We start from the raw sequence: 20,576 nt of genomic DNA, 5'->3' as shown, positions 1-20,576 counted from the left end.
TTCTTGCACTGGAAATTGTGCTCTCTTTTTCTATTTCCTGCTGAAAAAAGAAAGCAGACTTCTGTAGCCCAGGGCACTTCTATCCCAGTTGTGCATTAGTGTGTTAGGGCGATGTTTTTGCAAAAAAATTATTTCCTTTTTAGTCAAAATTTTCATTGTGGTTTTAAAAAAACCCCATTGACTTAAAAACCAAACCAAACCCCAGCACTGCTTATAATGCACAATCCCTTTATCTCCTTCCCAACCCCTTTTGCAGAGGACTACTTAGTAGGCCATTTACCTGTAGTTCCCTTCATAAACCCAGGAAGCAAGAAGAATCATTTTGAGTTAATGATCACCTAAGACTGATGCTGAAAACTCTCTAACAGCTGATCAAAGATCAGTACAAATGGCATCATGGCTGCTCAGCCAGTAATTTAAAAATACCCCAACCAAGTAACAGAGGATTCTGTCAGATCCAGTCAATTTCTGAATCTATCCTACAAGAAAGTGTCAGTTCTCTAGTCTACAGTGCAACATAGCTCAGAAGATACTTTGAATTCTCAAAGAAACAACTGCAGAAATACATTGTGACTTCTGCTGTTCTTTGATAGGTGCCCTATTGAGCCCTGTAAAGTTATCTTGGTGCTTTGAGATCTGGGCCTTAAGGTTTGGTAGCACTTCTTCCTAGCTACTTTGTTCAACATAATCACCTTCATTTTTCTGGATTAAATCTGCTGCTTTTTCACCAGTGTATCTGACTCAGTCTTCACACAAAAACAATAGAACACAGTACTTTGAGGTGTCAAAGTCAGAGGGAGAAAACAGAACTGGTTATATTTGTGGGCAGTATTTATGTTCACACTGCTTTTTGGCTCTCTTATATGGGCAGCCACAAAAATAAAAGCTAAGTGCCTGAAAATGGAGCTGGAAATCCACACTAACTGGTTTGAAAGGAAAGGACACAATAGCTTAGTCACATATGTATAGTTCGAGAGCACTGAAGACAAAAATACCAGCACATGTCAAGGGGTATTACAAGCAGTACTACAGGATTGAGTATCATACATCAATAAATTCCAGAATCTGTGGACACAGCAGCAATCTCAGTGATGCTGATGAAAGCTTCTTTCACCACTTCATAATCATTCCAAGCACTTTTGGTTACTGCAAACTACAACTGTAGTTACTAAACTACAATGCCTGCCCAGAGAAAAGATCTCTTACATGTAATGATGTTCCACCTCTTTACTGCTCTGGCTGGATATAATACTATCATCTTCCTGGTCTTCACAACATTCAGTAGAGTCTTTACTTGTTAACCTGAAAGGTGGATAGTCTAAGCAAACATAATTGATATGATACATATACACACAAAAGGACTCCACCTGGAGTGTGAAATCGCTTTTGTGAGCAGCACGGAGGGCAGTCACTAATGCAGAGGCACAGTCTAGGTTTTACCAAACACCATGCAGTGTTACAAGCATTTCCTTTTGTCTGCAGTGGACAATAATCTCTGTCACCTCTGGATATGAAACGCAGAGAGGCTTTTAGCCCTGGAGACCAAAACCCCTATGACCCACAAAGGAGGCCATTATAATTGTGTCTGCAGTTTTCTATCTAAGTTTTAATTCCCTCCATGGACACCATGTATGTGGCAAATAGCAAACATTCCTTAGGCGACCAAAACACTGCCAAAGAGTGACAAAGTAGCCCCAAGTTTCTTTCTTTCTAGTTTTACATTCGTAAAAATATCATGCCTGCCACATCTGAAGCAGCTGACAGGACTGATTTTTCACTGAAAAATTTCAACCAGAATTTGGAACTGGCAATGTTTCAGTCTGAAGACCCAGGGGATTTTCTCTTTCATCCTTCCAGCCCTGTCACACCACAGGCATTTATTTTAACAACCATCTTGACACACATTTAAAACACGTATTTGCCTCAATCAAAAATCTGGGGATCAAGACTTCTTATTTAATGCTGGGGAATGACTCATTGTGCCTCAAACGTCTGACCTGGTGAGGCATTACTAAAGATTTGTAACTATTTACACTAAATAAATACACATATCAATTATAAAAGTTGTTTGCTCTGCAAATGCAGGGAGGGGTCTCAGATTTCCAGTAATTCCCCTTCACCCAGTCTTACATGCTCACCAGGTCTTTATTATTACAGGTCCAGGGATTCCACACATCCAAGCCTGATAAAAAGAGGATGGGTTAGTGATGAGACCACAGGGAAGTGGAACCCAGTGTTCCAGCATGCTTCTCTGCTTGAGGCTAATAATAATTCTAAGGACTTGATATCAGTTCAATCATGTTTTTAAATAGTATGGCTTTCAGCTAGCTAACACATAGGTGCCAGCATGCTAATGATTCCCCTCCAGAAAGCTCTTCTACAGTCTGCCTTCAACAAAGGCATTAGTTGACAGGCAGTGTTTTCTTCTCCTCTGTTGCTTTTTCCATACTACTGAAGAACTCTAGGTCTAGGAAGGGGACACTGTATAGGCATCATTTGGAAGCTGCTTTCCTCTAATGGTTTGCTAGATCTTCAGCCTGATGAACTTAGTTCTAAACACAGTTGTTTTCAAGGGTTTAATCAATTGATTAGTATTTGTCATAGGCTCTGTAGGCAGTATGGCTGGAATCCTGACCTGGATTTTGCTCTCTGGGAAGATCTCCAGTTGCCAGGGCTATAAATAACAGTAGTAAACTTTTAGACAAGGATTTTCCCCTTGCTTATCAATCTGTTCTTATAGAAGGCCAGGATCAACCTGAAATCATCTCTTTTGGTAGCCTGAATGTTTGCACAATGCCTATTTACATTACACCTAGTTCATACCAACACAATGAGCTACTGACTTTCATTATCACTACATTACTAAGCTTGAAAGAATGTAACTGTTAGAAATCAAGGAGGATCCCACAGCACTCCTCTGTTGAGAGCAATAAATTTTCCTCTGCAAAGCACCTGTACTTTCTTAAACCTCAAAACCCAGAGCCAGCCTGAATGGAGATAGGAACAAGGGCATGTGCAACATGAAACCACCACAATTAGGCATTAGCAAACACCTTCACACAGGCCTGTGAACTGGAAGGCTGACATTAATTTACTTGCCAACTCAGCTTCTTAGCTTGCTTCCACAGAACCTAAAACTCATCTGCGAAAATTGTCTGTAAGGGTTATGTCATCTCCACCCAAACATCATCTCTTTCCCATAATGAGATTACAAAATACCAAGAATACCAGAATATTTCAAACTACTTCTTTAAATGCAATTATTATTTAATGAAAATATAGGTTCTAGACAAATAATTTGTGAGTTATGAATGCGATCAGTTTTGTAATTAGTGTTTCCCCATTAACAAGGGGCCTATGGCTTACTTGGTCCTCAATATATTTAATAGGTTTGTCTCCTAAGAATCTTACATGAAGGCTACCGTAACAGCCTGTGACTTGTTTTTGCAAATAGCTATTTATGATGAAGCCAGAAAGCACACCTAATTCCTGGGCCTTTTTGCACATGGAGAAAGACACAGTATACATCTGACACTGAACTGGGCTGCTGAAGATTTGCACTCCCTTACTTGATTGCATGCTTAGAGACTGCATCACATTAGAGTTCTTTTGATTATTAAGTAGATTAAGTTTACTGGTGTTTGCATAAGCTCCTTGAGGCAGACACTGTCTACTCAGTGCTTCTACAGTCCTCAAGGAAAGGATTCTCTCCTTTGTAATTGATTCCTCTGCAGGTATCTGCAAAGAAAGTAGCGTATGACTAGGGACCTTGTGAAAACAGACCAAGGGGAAGACTTGTAGAGTATATTTCTTCCTTTCACCTTTTTTTTAATGACTTCAAATACATGAAGGACAGATTCTGTGATGGACACATATCCTAAGGCTTTCCAATGAATGGAAGAAAGTGTACTCTGTTCTGTTTTTCTAGATTATGCACTAGCTGTGCATATGCGCCCCTCCCTTCTACATCAGTTTCTTAACAGATATTTTTAACTTAATCTCTACATTTTGTACTATCTGGGTTTTTATTTGGGTGAACCTCTGCTGTATGCATCCTAAATAAAAGTTGGCTGGATAGATGGAAAAGAATTAATTGCATAAGATTATGGGGATATTGCTGATGCTCCTAAATAATGAGTGAGACTCTCCCAGAAAGGTGACTGGTCCAATATCCCAATTTCTACAGTTTCACAGAATTAATAAATTGATGTTGGTTTCTTTCCAGGTCTTGCATTCACACGACACTTCCAACATTTTTGCCATACACAGTAACTTAAACAAACAACCTTACCCTACCCCTGCCAAACCCATATTACTCTAGGAGCCAGGACTTTCATTACACTAGTGGTTGGGTCTCACTGAAAATCATCCTGTAATGCATGACCCATTCTCAAACTGAGCAAGCTGGCAGAGCTGGTACAATAGGGGGAAACGGTCTGTGTTTCAACTGTGCAATTTATTGCTCACCAGTCACAACAGACTATGATTCTCCCTGTACAGTTTTATTACATACTGAAGAAACAGTATGTAGTATGCACTGATATTTCCACTGATTGTTAATAGAACCTATACAAAAAATTGGCATCCTAGAAACAAGCAGATTGTACATTTCCATATCAGAAAGGGGACCTGTGACATATTTACAGCCTTCAAGTGCCTTATCTGACATCTCAATTTATTTCCTGCACAATTGTTTGGGAGATTTTGGTCATGGGAATTCTGCTGTTTGTCATCCCAGGCATGAAGGATATTAAACAAAGCAATCAACTGAATAAGCTCAGAAATACAGGCTGTTTTATCACATCAGAACCACGTATTGCTGTTCTTATCTCTCTCAGAAACAACACAAGTTTGTCTGTGAACACTGCAGGTAGAGATAACCTTTTAAAAACTGTTGGACAGAGATCCCATAGGAATGCTTCAGTTTATTGTATTTATTGCTTCCATTTGTTATTCCTTTTTTAGTATTTATTTTTTTAATAGAAGGTGCATGTGCTTGCTCACTCTTGACTGAGGTCACAGACACAAACACCGTGGTTAGACTTCAAAAGCCATAAAGTGGCACTGACTTTATTTCCTTTGAAAATGTCTGGAAATACATGGGGCATTTTCAGTTTTCTCTGTAAAGGTGAACTCTTGCCATGTTGCTATTCTGAGCAAAACACAATTCACCTTACCACAGCTCAACACACACAGGAAATCAAGTACAGCAGAGATAACGTACCAGAAGGCCAAGAAGCAATGTACTTGAATACCTTATCCACTAAAGTCACAGCAGCAATCGTGAAAAGAAGATCACTAGCTTTACAGGCAACTTTACAGCTGCCTGGCTTGCTATCAAGGGAGCTGTTGTTCTTGTACTAATAAGAACTACTGTGGAAGGCATAGAATAGCAGAAGCCTAGTTGCTAAAAGGAAAAAAACTCAGTAACTTTCAAAGGTGTGAAAGGGAAGTTTAAAGGCTCTTATCAATGTTAATTCTTATCTGTGAGCAGTGCTTTTATCTCATTTTACTAAGCATTAGCCTTGCTTGAAACAGTGAAAAGAAATAAGATCCTCTAACTGCATTAAGGCCAAATTTTCATAAAATGATTTTATGGATTCTTATTTAACATGCTGTTCTGCAGGGGGTTAGTATAGCTGCCTTTCCTTGCAAAAACTTACTGTCACCACATTCACTGGTTTCTGTAGTCCCTGTACCATTACTCTGGAGTCTGCTCATATTAACTAATTTTAAGTATTACTGAGTTTTGGAATTACAGCCTTCAGTGTTTCAATTTCTAACGAGAACTGCAGTGTCTGATTCAGTCTTAACTTCCACTGTATGAAACAACTGTGGCTTTGTAGCATACTGCAGGAGACAGTGCCCCATTTGGTTGAGATTAATAAAAGTAGGTATGTTTTCCTGGTTATCTTCATTCACCTGCAGGAATTACGACTTTATTCCACAGTTCTTAAGGTCTTCCTCCCTGACTTCAGTGACTAGGTTTACTCAGCGTTTAAGGAGCACCATGACTGTCATTCCACAATAAATCAACACCAGTAACTAAAATATTTGCCCAAAAGACTTAAAAAAACCCAAAACCTTAGCAAAAGCAGTCCTCTAGACTTAGATAGAAACGCTAAAAACTGTTGAGAATCAGGGAAATGAGGGCCTCCCTCACTAAGTCTGTACTTTGCTGCCCTTACTCAGATACATGATCAAACTACATCAACTACATTAATTTCTACTCTTCAGCTGAACCATGGTGACTGTCAGTAGTATCTGGTCTTAGCCTGTGGTACAGATGATTATACAATTTAATTTCAACATATATTGGCCAGGATTGATGTTGACCAAGTCAACAGCTACAGGACAACTTGTTAACTTGGTACAGCTTGATTGCAGATCTAAGCCTTACATAGCAACTGGTATGGGAGAGTTATCAATCTCTGAACTCTGTAGAAGCAGGCCTTACATCAGCTGTAATAACAGTAACAAAATAATACTAATAAAAACCAAGACTAGGGACAGTAACAACTAGCACTTGTGTTTAGAGTAGCATAGATAATGCTTAATCAATGAAGCAATAGTCCAAATCAAGGGATAGTTTATGGTCCTAAACTCACCACAGTACTGGGCTGAATTCACTAAACCAAAGGCCCGTGGAATTGTGCTGACACTACTCTCTGTGACTGTAGCATTTTATCCTCCAATTGATATTACCACCATCTACCACATGAGGTTCATTCCAAATTGCTATGGAAAGGTGCTCTGAAGGGTAAGAGGCACAAACCTCTCTCCATAGGCTCCATAGGAGAGACGAGATTTCAGACTAGTTTCCAGACAGATACAATTAAGGTTTTCACAGAGGGATCTCAGGAGATTTTACAACATGTGTGTTCCAGTCCTTCAACAATTGCTCAGCAATCCCTCATCAAAATATTCTGTTAAATTCAGAATTTTTAAGTAAAATATGTCAAGAACAGTTAGAGTTAGTGGTTTACTGGTGTTTCAATATTTCCAGCACAGCATGAGCTGCAAACTTCTATACATTACTTGAAAAGCGAAATGTTTCCATGAGATTTTTATTTGCTTGTTGAAGAGAAGGAAGAAATACTAAACATACCTCAAGAAGGTCATATACTTCTTCCTGTCATGCAGAATAAGGATCCCAATCTCTTCAGCAGTTTCTGAAGAATGACAAGGAAACTTGCATCCAGCTCCTTAAATTCTTTCTGGATCTGGTTTCCAGCCTGAAAAGAATATTTTATATAGCTTTATTTTGCCTGTGTCTCAAGATCTTTAAGGACTGTTTGTACTACAATAGAAGCAAAGTGACAGAAATTCCACAGTCCCAACTCATCTTCTATTTGGGAAGGAAGTCTCAAAACCACCTCTGATATTGTAGGATCATCAAATCTGCCATAACTGACTCCCACCTTTGACCTTACCAGCTACTCAGAAATCCCTGTCTGAAACCCTTCCAGCTGGTTTTCATGTAGCATACAACTTCATTTCCTGTGAAGTACAACATCAAATGCAACTCTCCTCTTATTTCTGGTTAGTCAGACAGCCACACGCATGATCATGAAACAAAAAACCAAACCAAGTGCAAGTGATGGCATAGCTTTTCTGGAGCAGGCAGTTAGAACAAATGATTCCCTCATTCTTCCCTTCTTCCATCAGCCCTGAAACTGCCTCTCTTGTAGATCTCTACACCACTTATGCCTTGGTTTTGCATGACATTCTGATGCAGAGTCACTGTGAGCCACATTTCATCAAAATCTAATGCACACATCAACATAAAGAGCATTGCACTGAATTCTTTTGAACAAAATGCTACTGATAATGAACTATTAAAATGAAATGCTTTGCTACTTTTTGTTTCAACTAGCATTCTGCACTTCAGGTCAATGGAATGTGCAACCTAAAAACTGCTAAGGTTGAACAGTGTTTCAATATATGCTTAAGTATCCTTCACAGTCTTCTCTCTCCAGCTTCTCAACAAAACACTGTGAGGTCAACACTACTGGACATAACCTCTTATCCCGAGATATAAATGTGTCTTTATACTTCGAAAGATGAAGAAAGGGTCACAAACATGGAAAAAAACAAAGTATTGCCACTTTGGATCCCTGCCAAAAGATGCAGGTATACAATGTCGATTTTCCCTTCAGCAGCATTTCAGATACCCTACTCAGAATATTACATGTGTTTCTAACTGCTCCATGAGTATGTTTCTTCACTTCATAATGCTCTTGACATCTAAATTGTAAGCTATTCTGCTGCACAAATTGCTCTCTGAGTTGCTCAATCCTGTTCAGGTTTTCTTAACATTATTACAACAGCACTTCAGGAGCCAAGACTTCAAAGCATATAGAAGACTTACTTCTAGAGAAGGAAGTTGCTACACCAGAATGACAAACATTTCTTATTGCATTCCTGGACATGAAGCTAATCCATTGCTGAACACTAGCAATACATTAAATACAACATGACTTGAAAAAATCTTGTTTTCAAATGCAAATTCCAACAGATTCTGTAAGACTTTAAAATCTATTGTGACATGTAGCTTTCTGCATCTTCTTCAGGCAAAAGGCAAGAATGAAGAACATTTCAAACTCTATCCAAGCTACTTCTGCTTTTTAAGCCTTTTTAACTTTACTGATGCAGCAGCTGTAAGAAGTCATAATTTCTTCTGGGAACATGTCCTGCTTCATGTTGACACTAGCAGATATAAATAGCTGTGAGCTGTACCGATAGCTATTTTCAGAACGGACAGTCAGGCATAGTGGTATTAATTCATGACAGTAGGAAAGGGAGGCATTAGCTCTAATGAAATATGAGAAATCTTTCATGCAAGAAAGGCTGGACAATGTCTTGTAAGGAAAAGCTAACCCATGCAACTTCTCCTAGTGAGGTAAGATCAGCAATCCCATCTGGAATCGCAGCTCTCTGACATCACCAGCTCTTTAAATCACAGTGAGCTGAGAGAAAGGAAAATGCTGGCAATGCTTTGATGACATCCCTGAATATGGCTGCTTCTTGCCTTCCCTAGAAGATACAGAAAACAAGACTCACTCCCTTTTAAAAGGGAGAATGCTACCTTCCTACCCGTGTTCTGTATTTTCGTATTCTTCCATGAGAGCTACTGCTGCTTGATGCATTACTGAATCAAACACCCAAGTAGAGGCCCAATAGTAGTTAGCATAAAGCTTGAAATGTCAAGAAAAGGCCTTGAGCTCCTTTCACATTTCTCCTACTCCCTGTTTTCCCTTAGACTAGCAATGCCTGATTATAGCCTTGTACCTCCTAGTCAGAACTTGGGAGCACACAGAAGAAAGAGGTCCTGAAAGATGAAAGCTAACTGAATGTGGCTGTCTTGAGGTTTTAGACAGGGTTTCTGAAGAGCTGTTATTTCATAATTACACTCCACTGCTTGTTGCACAGCGATGCCTAGATATGCCAGTTCAGAAATCAACATCCCACATTATGGTTGGTGCTGTCTCAGCATCTGTGACCAAGTTTCTGCTCCAAATACTGTGTTTGTTACAAATGAAAACATCAAGCAGAGGTTTAGTGATAGCAGCATGCGAACTAGCACTCTCATGCTACCGAAAAACTGCTCTGTAGCTCCCTGTGTATTTCAGAGGCATACTGTTTTAACTGCAAAAGCAACAAATGACGCAATAGATTTTCTCTAAGGCCATCGCCAGAAAACTGGAACAATTATAGAGCTCTCTCTTCAGTCTGGACTTGTACAGCATTTAACATCATACAGAGGTTCTCTCTAACCCCATACATGCATATTAATGAATTGTTAGAGACCTAAAAAAGATGTAGGATACTTTCCATGCAGTTTCTAGGCAGAAAATAGATACATCATTCATGAAGCTTTCTGCATTTACCCAGCAAACCTAACAGAAGGTCACAGAACAGCTGAAAGTTTCTATCAATCAGGCATGAATTTTTCTGTGTATCTGTAACTATGTTCTGATTCAGCAGTATCACTGTAAATTAACTCCTCAAAAGATGAATACAGAGTAAAAAGATCTTCCATCAATGCTTTCAAGGGAAATCAGCACCTCATAATATGATCCATCATCAGCCTAAAAAAGGGAATCCCCAAACAAGCTGGTTGAGAGCAAAATAACAAGGGACTATGCCATATAGACCTTCCAAACATCTTGGAGAGCTATGTGACAGAAAACTGTTACAACTGTCATGGCCACTGAGTTTATCTGCTTTTATACTTGTAACTGCAGTAAAGTGGAATTCCCAGTGAGTTCCTGAAGATTTACCCTCTTTCTGGGCCAAAGCAGGCTAATTGTTTGAATTACTCAACTGAGGTGCCCAGAAAACAACAGCAACTTGTACACTCAAAAAATGGCTAGGAAGCAAGTTTCAACTAGCAATATCCAGAGATCCATGATGGTCCAGAGAAAATGGTTTCAAAAAAACCCCAGAAAGATTTCTAAGATGTACCCATAATGTAAAAGACACCAAAAATGGTTATTCTGGTGCAATTTACAGACAATTTTACTGGACTTTGATTAATGTAAAGCTTGAGTTAGAGTAAAGCTAAAGACTTTATTCTTTACTCAAGTAACATGTACTGCTTCCATTGGTTTCCTTTCCCATTATTGTTTGCTGTCTACATATTAGAAAGGTCAATGTCCTGATGCTGTTTATGCTGATAAATAAATTCCACATGGTTCCTCTCTGATGACCCACACCATATAGGGTAACAATGTCATGCCACGCTTCAGGGATATACAGAAACAATAAAAAATACCAAACACACAAATAAGAGTTAAAATTGACTGTGAAGCTGGAAGTCACTCCATATTATACCTCTGGTTACATATTAACCTATATAGCTATAGCTAGGGCTTCTTTCACAACAGTAAAGGGAAAACATAACAGCACCTATCAGTGTCTGGCTGAACTTACAGTTCAGTCATGGAAATCAAGGTTTTATTCTATTTTATACCATATATATATTAAATTCTATTACTCTGCACAGAATATTCTATTCTCTACCACATTCTATGGCAGTGGCCTATCAAAGCTGTCAGTTCTATTCCCTCATGGCCACACAGCTGAACTCAGGGAACCCTCTCTTACTTCCACATTCAGCCATAACTTGAAAAGATATACTAAAGAGGCCACTGAAAAGGTTCACCATCCAAGGCAGGAAAAAGAAATATCCTAACCACAATCTTTTCCCCAGTCCTTTCTGCAGAGCTGACTTACAAACCCCATATTCAGATCTAGAACAAGCCAATTCAGAGGGCAGAGTAACAAATTCACTTGTCTGCCCTTCCCATCTAGAGAGCCAGAAAGAAAGGGGAACACCCATCTCCTGAAAACCTCAGCCCAGATCAACTAGGCCATCAGCAGGAATGGTAACTGCTTACTTTCAGAATACCTTTAACTTGCCTGTGGTATGACACAGAGCACACTGACTGCTGGCTGTAAAGCCACTTGCTCAAGTCCTGAGCAGGGAAATGAACGTGTGAATACCTAGGATTTTTTGCTTAATCATTCAGCTATGTAGGTAGTGTATCATTCCAAGCAAACCATTCTGGACAGAGGAGAAAGAGAAGACTCAACACTCTTCTTTCTTAAACACATGACTAGAGATGTTCCCTCTCGAAAAATGAACGTTCTTGCCTCAAATTGCAACTAAATACAGTAATTTTTATTTTTTAAATAAATTTGTGTGGTCAAGCTATAGCTCTGAAAGGAAACCTAACCCATAAAGTTAGGAAAAACATGAAACAATCTAAGAACTTTTTCCAAAACAGAGGCTAGATCAAAAGAGAGACTCTCCCAGACAGAAAGAGCCTGTGAGGAATCAGTGGTCATCCATGAAGCAGCTCAATTTGATTTATTATTTATGTACCATAATAATACTTGGCAATTTTAACAAAAGGATGAAATAGCATCTTACAAATTTTGACTAATCAATTTGAAAATATTTAAAGACAACCAAAGCGTGTTACAAACTGGGGTTGGTTTGGGGCTTTTGGTTTGGGTTTGGGGGGGTTTTTTTGAGGCTTTGTTCTTTTTTTAAGTCAACTTCCCCAAACTAACCAAGAAAATTCTGGAAGGGAGCTGAGGTGATCTGCTTTGCTGGCCCTAGTTTCAGATGGGATGGCATGCCCTCTGCCTTGTTTACATTTCATGAGAAGAAACTGATGCTGAACCTGATAGGATAAGAGAGTTCATTTATCCTGTTACCTGGCCCTGAAGAAATTAGTTTCATTACTACCTTAATTTACACATCTATCTCAATGTATGGTCCAAAATATACCATGAATAACACAACAGAAAGTATTTCAACCAAGAAAACCCTGAAAACAACTCAAGTTTTTACAGCCAAAGTACAGAATTGTCTCTGGAATTTGAGGTTTAATTTATGAGTCTATTACCATGCCATGAATTACTGCATACGCCCCCAGAAGGATAGACCTGTTACACCCCTAGTGATAGAAGTATAGCAGATTAGTAATTATTCTAATAGAGACTTGTCATGAACTATGCAAGAACAGAAACAGCTAACCTAACACTGACACACTTTACAACAAATCTGTTCTGTGATTCACAGATGAACTGTGATGCAACCCCAGCTGCTCGGCTCCCAGTTCATACTAACAATCTCAGGTATACTGCACAAAACCAAAGTCCAGTATCTTGTTCCGCTGTTACTTTTTCTGTTCACTGTGGTTTGTAATGGTAGCCTTGGAACAGCGTCAGGGCCAAGAACAGGCTCTTACAGATGATGCTCTGTCTACAATAAGCTTTCTAGGATTTACAAGAATTTTGTCTTGTCTGTGTCAGGAAATCAACTGGAATAGGTATTTGAAAAGAGCAGTATCCTACATAGATGTTAAAACAACTCAATTATCTTATCCTAGGATTTAAGGGACAGGAAGAATATCAGTCCAAGAAACACCTAAAGAAGGCTAACTAAGCATAAAGAATTGGGCAAGTGGACTAATAATTTTCTTGCTGTGTAGTTTCATCCAATAGTTTCCACTTCAGTTTCTCTTTCCCAGGAAATCAGAACGCACATACTTTACCTCCTCTACAAGTGTCAGCAATTCAAGTTGCTTGCATGATTTCCAAAAGCCTCCCTATTTATCCTTCTCAACTTCCACAATACAGTATTGATGTGGTCTGAATTAGACCTTCCTGATAACATTTAAAGCTCTCTTTGATGCAGAGTATGACTCGCTTATTGTATTTGAAAGACATCTTGTAATTTCTCTAAGCAGCATAACTGCATTTTTGATTCATCCATTTGTTTATTGGAGTTTTGATCTATGCATGGAGCAACTGAACTACTGAACAGAGTAAATAAAAACATGTGCCTGTCAGAATTTAAGGCACCCCTGTGCTCAGCAAATGTGCACTGCCTTTCTGCACTTGTTTGATATCTTAATAAATTCTTTACAATGGGTCTTCTAGCTATAAGCTTAATCAAGTCTCTGGAAATACATATTTGGGAAATCTGGATCCATTTTAGGTCCATCTCTGTCCATGTTTTACTTTTCAGATGTGTCACAGATGTTAGGTATGACATTCTAGGTTCTCCCTTTTTTCTCAGAGATCTCTGAATCTGATGCTGCATAGGTACAGCAGCCAGGTCACCACACCAAGAAGAGACACCACCACCACTCTTACCTTCTTGCAGAGCCATGTCCTTTTAAACAGCACACTCGTTATCAGGAGGGTGGTTCAATTCGTAGCCTGGCAACAATGCTGCTTATCTTTCTCATCATCTTTCTATATTTCTCTGCTATTCAATAAGGCCTGACTCAAACTGGTAACCTTATGCCAATATTATCCTCACCCCTTTTCTTGTGATGCTTATCCTCTACCATTGATTGGGGAAATAATCTACACTCCCCACAGGCTGAGGAAAACAGATCCTAAATCATTTCTCCCTGCTGGCAATTTTTGAAGATGTTGTTTAACATAGAACAAGATAACCAGTAGGTTGTGCACGGCACCAACTCTCAACAACCGACAATGGAGAAAAAAGGACACAGAATCATAGAATAGTTAGGGCTGGAAAGGACCTTAAGATCATCTAGTTCCAACCCCCTGCTATGGGCAGGGACACCTCACACTAAACCATGCCATCCAAGGCTTTGTCCAACCTGGCCTTGAGCACCGCCAGGGACGGAGCATTCACAACCTCCCTGGGCAACTGATTCCAGTGCCTCATCACCCTAACATGATCATTATCTTCGAGGCTGAAAATCAATACCTCTGGGCCAAATTCTGCTCTCCTATGCAGATATGCCTGTATTAGTTTAAAGTCACTTAACTGAATTTCTAGGTAGAGAGGCATTGGAAATGGCTAAATAGGAGGCCAGCTTTTGACTCCAGATGCTATTACTGATAAACCATTTCATAAGCTGCTTTCCTTTTCATGTATTTTGCCTGTAAACATGAATCTTGCCTTTAGAAAACTAACCATATAAGTGCTCTTGCTGTCTAATATATAAGTGGTAGCTGCACATGCATAGAATGTCATCTGTACAAACTGTCAGGTCAGAACACACAACCACTTTATCTGAAGGAAGAGTCTGCTAGAAGTTTCCAAAGATGCCTTAAAAAAATGTGTGTTAATTACACTTTGCACGTGTTGGTTTCTTTCTTCCCACCTCTCTTCATTGGAGATGAACTATGAGTTTAAGAAAGAGATTTGAGATCATGAGATCCACTGCATCTCTGAGTTTCCTGATAGAGTAGCTGGTGGAAAATATAACTTTCATATGGAAAAAGAAACCCCTTTCCTTTTGCATGCTTGCTCACCTGAAAGTGACAAGACTATGGCTTTGCTACTTCTTATAACAGAAGATTTAGAAATACATTTTTGAAGACTCAAAAACTGTTTCAATCTATTGGGAATTCTGAAATAAGAAAAGGGTCTGAAGCTATTTTCCCCTTATGCTCTCAGTTGTAAACAGATGAAAGCAAGAGTCCAGCTAAGCTGCATGTTCTGCGAGCCCATGAAGAGGGGACATTCATCTCATTTTGTTATCATTTTCTTTCAGTTTGATGTATGTCAGAACTCAAAAAAAGGGCTATATTCCTAGAAAGATAAATCCAGTTTGACAGCAGACCCTGATTCTACACTGTCCTTCTTCTACACAAACACTGGATACAGGGTTGCATGCAGCCCACTCTGCTAATTCATTCTTGTCTTGCCTGAGATAATACATTGGGAAGGACATTACGGGGTAAGGGGCTGAGCCAACACACAGCCAACAGTCTGCTGTTATCAGAAGTATGTACTTACAGCTATCATCCAGATCCTCACACCCCAGCTTAAGGGAAAAGGGGCTGTTCAAATGGCTACTTCCTAAGGAGAGTGTGTAAAACAGCAATGAGGATTCAGCTCCCAGCTTTGGGTTTGTTTTTTGTTTGTTATAATAAGGCACAAGGGAATGCACAGCTTCTCTGAATACAGAGCATGGTATACTGGAAAGTGATGAGTGGGATGGGACAGTTTTCAGTTCAGGTCATCACATATTTGCTTTTTAATTAACCATTTGTTAAGAACGCTATTTTCTACTCTGACTCCACACACCTCCAATCAGTAATAAAATCTTTCACTTGCCTCCAGCAAACTGACCTCAACCTTATATGGAATTTAAACAGCTCACAAAGAATGCAGTAAACCTCTTGCCCCTTCTCTGTTTGAGGCAACTATTCTTGAAGTGCTTAGCAGAATGATGCTACAGATCCTTTAAGAAATGCAGGAATTTGAAGCTCAGACTGCAGCCTGGTTTGTAACTATGAATAGAAAATGCAGTTCTACTGTCTAGGACTTTTTCCAAAAGTGTAATTTTGCAGTGGTAAACAAAACATGCTTTGAAATACTAAAAGGACATGACAATTTTATCAGGGGTCCAGTACAATGAAGTCACAGCCCAAGTTCTAGCGGTACAAAGAAGATGATCTTGAATAATCACCAGGTTAATCTGTTTCTGGGAAACAGACTGTAGATTAGGTTTCCTACAGAGCTTGATGCAGCACACGGCTCTTGCATGCTGAATCTCACAGCAGCAAAACTGTGAGGCTGCTCACTCCAGGAGCTTTTCCAGGAAATCCCTAACCATGGGGATCCATTTCTGCTAATAGATGGGGTCCTCAGCAAACTACAGGTTTAGGGCTCACCTTTGGCAACAGTGGAGGGTTATCAAGAAAGCAGGCAGTCTAAGTGAAGGAGCTGGCTGCAGGCTGGTTGGGCCCAGCAGAAGGACTTGGCAGAGGCAAACACTGTCTGTTGCCAGGGAAGGGGATCCCATTTCACAGGTCTTTAAAACAAGACCCGTGACAGTCCAGCTATGTGAACACACTCTGAAAATAAGTTAGGGGAGCCAAATTCTACACAGACATTAAAAGAGTTTTGACTACAAAAGGCTCAACTAAACAACTTCCCCATCCCCCCCATATCAGAGATAACTTTTGCAACTAAGTGATCTTTCAGAGATGGATTCATCAATGCATTCATACAGAGAATATAAGAAATCCTGTATTTACCCAGCACAACTTCTGCTTCACCTTCACTACTAAAAGCAAGGTATGGAGTAAGCAAGCCTGATTTAAATGAAATGCTGAGTCTTTCCAGAATGGCATCTCACAGCAGGGCTTCTTTGGAGTGCACATTCATAACTACAGGTACAAATACTCAAACCTTAGTTGCCAGGTTGAAACTTCCATATCAAAACAGCATAAAGCTGGAGGTGAAAAGCCCCATGCATCTGTGTCCTGGAGCAAGAAGTGCACTGTCTTGCATGACCTTAGATGTATGTTAAAGGATACATGTGCTTGATCTCTAGATTGAGAATTTCTAGAAATGAAAGGAGCCATAAAAGTCTTTATAAATATGTGAGAAAAACATCTGCCTAAAGCCTCCCCTTTTCAGCCCTTTCTCTCACAATTAGTCTTTCAAATTGAAAATCTCTTTTGTACTTAGACAGCCTGCCTGTGAGACACTGCCCTCTTTTCACCACCTTGCAGTGCTTGGTATGTAGCAAAACGCAGCATGCCTGGCAGGCCATTTTACTGAGGAAGCAGGATACACTTACTCTGGATATCGCATTCTCTAGAGCCCCAGGTTGTTTTGGTGATAACAGAGAAAACTTCACCTCTTTGTGCAACTGTTTTCCCTCCAGGTAGATACCTGATAGGGAAAGGCTGCTCAAACAGTGGATGGAAGGAATAAAGTCCAGGTTTTCTGGCACTGCAGATCAGTTCTTTGTTTCTGCCTGCCTCTTGTTAAACAGGCATAGGCTTTTAGTGCTCTGACTTATACATGGGGTGGGGGGGCACTAATAAAATAAAGCAAAGTAGAAGCTTGACAGAATTTGATTTCAAGACTCTCACAAAACAAACACTTTGCAAAGAACAAGACCCAGCATAGAAAGGTACTGACTCAGGAGTGGCTTTTCTCTCTCCTTGTCACATTCCAAGGTAAGTGAAAAGGCTCTGAGGAAGAGTGGGCAATGTAATCTAGAAAATCCAAACCATTTGGAGAGAGCTCAGTAACAGAGGATGTACAGAAATGTTGTGTGAGTTCCGTGTAATATTAAATTTTTACCCTGTCAAAGCCCCCCATCCACAGAACCCCAAAGCAGTGTAACAGCTTAAACTAGCACAGCAACAGCAGGCAGAACTCCACAACTCTACATGACACAAGGAAGTAAGCAAATAAACCAGTAAAAATGTGCACTATATCTAGGATGGGGATAGTCTTTCAGAAAACTCTGTACCTTCTGCCAGAAAGCCACTCCTTTTTTACTTATGCAACTAATGTATAATAATTAAAGAGACACCTGCTTCAGTAATAGTCTGCCAAATAAATTGAACCATCCCTCCCACAACTAGATCAACACCTGTTAAAAGGGTGGAGAATTCCTGATAGCCACAGCCAGCCTGTTACAACTTGTTATATGCTGCTACAGGGACCATAATGAAAGAGCAGGGTTTGTGTCTGTGAGAATTTCTGTTGTGGTACAAATCCTGCACTGCTCACTCTGAAGTATGCTTACACTGTGGCAGTCCAAGGACAGCATAGCCCACCCCTCCAGCATAGGCACACCTCCAGCACTGGGGAGAAACTGCTCTGGCCTCGAAGTAACAGAATAAATCATAGAGCAGGAGAGGCAGTCCTTCGCATAGCAGTTCCAAGCAAAGATGAGGATTGCTCTGCTGATGTATTGTGTAAGGATTTGTGACAGAAAAGAGCAGTAAGTATCTCATTTGCCCACAGCAAACTAGGCCCCAGTAAACAGCTGTGCATCTATTAGATGATTTCATGGTCTCTTTTCAATCTTTCTGTATTTTGCCAGTTCGATGTCTGCTGCACTCCTTCCTTAGGGCCTGTATTTGCTCCACTGTGAGAAACACCCAGACAAGAGATGAGCATCCTCCTGTAGGAACCCTGCTAAGCAGTGTGCTGCTATTTCTTCATGCTCTTCAGCCTGTAAATTACATAAAAAAATAAAGCAAGTCATGTATGGGATACCCTGATTAACGGCTTCAGTTCTTCTTTATGCCCTGTTTCTATGATAGGGAACTGCCCAGAGATCAGCCTGAGCTTAGGAAAAACTCCAGCCTACACTAATTCAATAAGTCAGCTCTGCCCCAGTAGCCCGTAGAAGAGTTAACAGCACCTGCCACCCCACACAGAAACTCCAGTGAAGGATTTTATAAATCAGAAACTCACCCTTATCCTGACACACCAGGGCGACTGGGGCCAGCCCTGCTCAACGGCAGCCATTTTAGGTGCAGGGCCTCCATGCAGTGAGCTGAAAGGACCTTCTCCCATTTCTTCTGAGAGGCACCCAAAATCCGGGGGGTAGAGGAGAAGGAAACAAGTCTCCCAACTGGAAGGGATCTCTCGAGAGCTGGAAGCTGCAGGGAAGGCTGGTCTGTCAGTGAGAATCCAGCTTCGGAACATGCCTGCCCCTGAGCACTGAGCCACAGCACAGCCCTGAGGTGAGGGAAGCGTGATGCCCTCCGGGCTGCAGGGTTCAACCTCCCTGTCGCCTCCCTGCCACGCTGAGGGCTGTGGTACGAAGGGGAACCAGCCCGGTCCCCTCACGAGCTCCCGCCTTTTCCCCCTGTGGTTTCTGTGCTGTCTCAGCCCTGAAGGGGCGGGAAAAGCCCCAGGCCCGGTGAGGCAGGGATGCAAAAGGCGGGAGGAGATTGTGGCCCAGCAAAGACTGGTTTTCACCTCACAGAAGGGGGAAAACGCTCCGGGAGAAGTGGTGCCAGATCTGTTTTGATTGCAGCTCGAAAAGATGCTAGAGGAAGGTAACTGCGCTGCCAGCTCCCCTTCCTCACGCTGGCTGTGACTGGGGAGCCCTGGAGACCAGGTGCTGCATGGCTGCAGGCACCCGCGTCTCGCTGCCCTGCCTCATGCCCTGCTGAGCCCACTGCAGACAGCGCTGGGCACAGAGCGCACCTCGGGCTGTCAGTGTAACAGCAAGGCATTTGTATGCCTGCCCACAGAGTGGGGCATGCGGCAACATTTACACAGCAGGACCTGGGTGCTAAAACCCACAAAGGAAGGGCAGTGAAAGCGACGTTTTGCTCGGCAACATGTGGGTTGTATTGTACAGTATCAGCCACAAAATCTTTGTGAAGTGTGTAGATAAAGCAGGCTATTGTGCTGTTGTAAAGATCAGAGCTCAGTGGCACAGGGAGATTATGAAATGGCCCCACAGGCTTTGACTGCGCTCCAGAGACTTTGGCCACAGCGATGTGAAATGTTATCAGCTCTTCCCAAGTGCCCTGCTTTCCTGCCTGACTGGCATCCTCCAGGCACAGAAAGCAGAAGAGGAGAGCTATCCCTGCACTTCAGCAGCTCCAGCATGGAATCCAGCTTGTTTTACCGCAAAAATGAAGGTTGATGGGGCAAAGATACCAACCTATGCAAGGGAAGTGCTCAGCCACAGCCTGTTCCTTTCTGACAGATCGTTCATGAGGGCAGTAGACATTGGCAGACGGGCAGTGGACAAGAATGTGCAACAATCATGGCCTATGAGTCTATAGTGAGATGAGCTGGTGCTTGCCTGTCAAAGCCCCAGGTCAGGCAAAATATGCCAGGTCTTGCAAAGAGCAGAGCTCAGAACCCAGCTCACCTTGCGTCACCTCTGAAACACCCTCGGGAAAGCAACAGCTGAGATAAGATTCTGAATACCAGACATAGAAATCCCAGTATTTGCTTTGTACAAACCTGAGATGGTGGCTATCAGCCTAGCTTGCTTTCCCTTTGTCTGCTCTGGAGTACCTTACCTGACTGCATCCGTTCCCTGTGAGGTAGGATAAACCTCACTTCAAGGGTCCTGAAGTTTCAGAGAGGTTTGATCACGTGTGGCAGCCCAAAACGCTGTATTTAAACCACCTGCTCATATCAGAGTAATGTGATGACCACGAGTTTATATTCACCTACTTGACCAGCTTAGAAAGAACAGTTATGGCTCCTCAGGGTTGGTAGAAGAGTTTTGAAACCATACGAGGTACTTATCTGGTCACTGTGCAAATCTGAGTAAGGACTTGTC

General features: G+C 41.2%; 1 long non-coding RNA gene across 1 annotated transcript in view; it reads right to left on the bottom strand.

Annotated features, from left to right (window-relative positions):
* The window catches only part of LOC136019072 (uncharacterized), a 46,701-nt gene extending 27,307 nt beyond the window's left edge, over nt 1-19,394 (bottom strand). Inside the window, exons 1-3 of the long non-coding RNA XR_010614734.1 lie at nt 18,737-19,394; nt 18,060-18,491; nt 7,109-7,235 (exon numbers count right to left, since the gene is read on the bottom strand). This is a non-coding gene — a long non-coding RNA (uncharacterized LOC136019072). The remainder of the gene's footprint in view (nt 1-7,108; nt 7,236-18,059; nt 18,492-18,736) is intronic.
* Between the last annotated feature and the right edge of the window lie 1,182 nt (nt 19,395-20,576).

The sequence above is a fragment of the Lathamus discolor genome, chromosome 8, assembly GCF_037157495.1.
Source record: "Lathamus discolor isolate bLatDis1 chromosome 8, bLatDis1.hap1, whole genome shotgun sequence".
Classification (NCBI taxonomy): domain Eukaryota; kingdom Metazoa; phylum Chordata; class Aves; order Psittaciformes; family Psittacidae; genus Lathamus; species Lathamus discolor.
The sequence above is the reverse complement of the archived record's forward strand: the minus strand, read 5'-3'. Positions and strand labels throughout refer to the sequence as shown.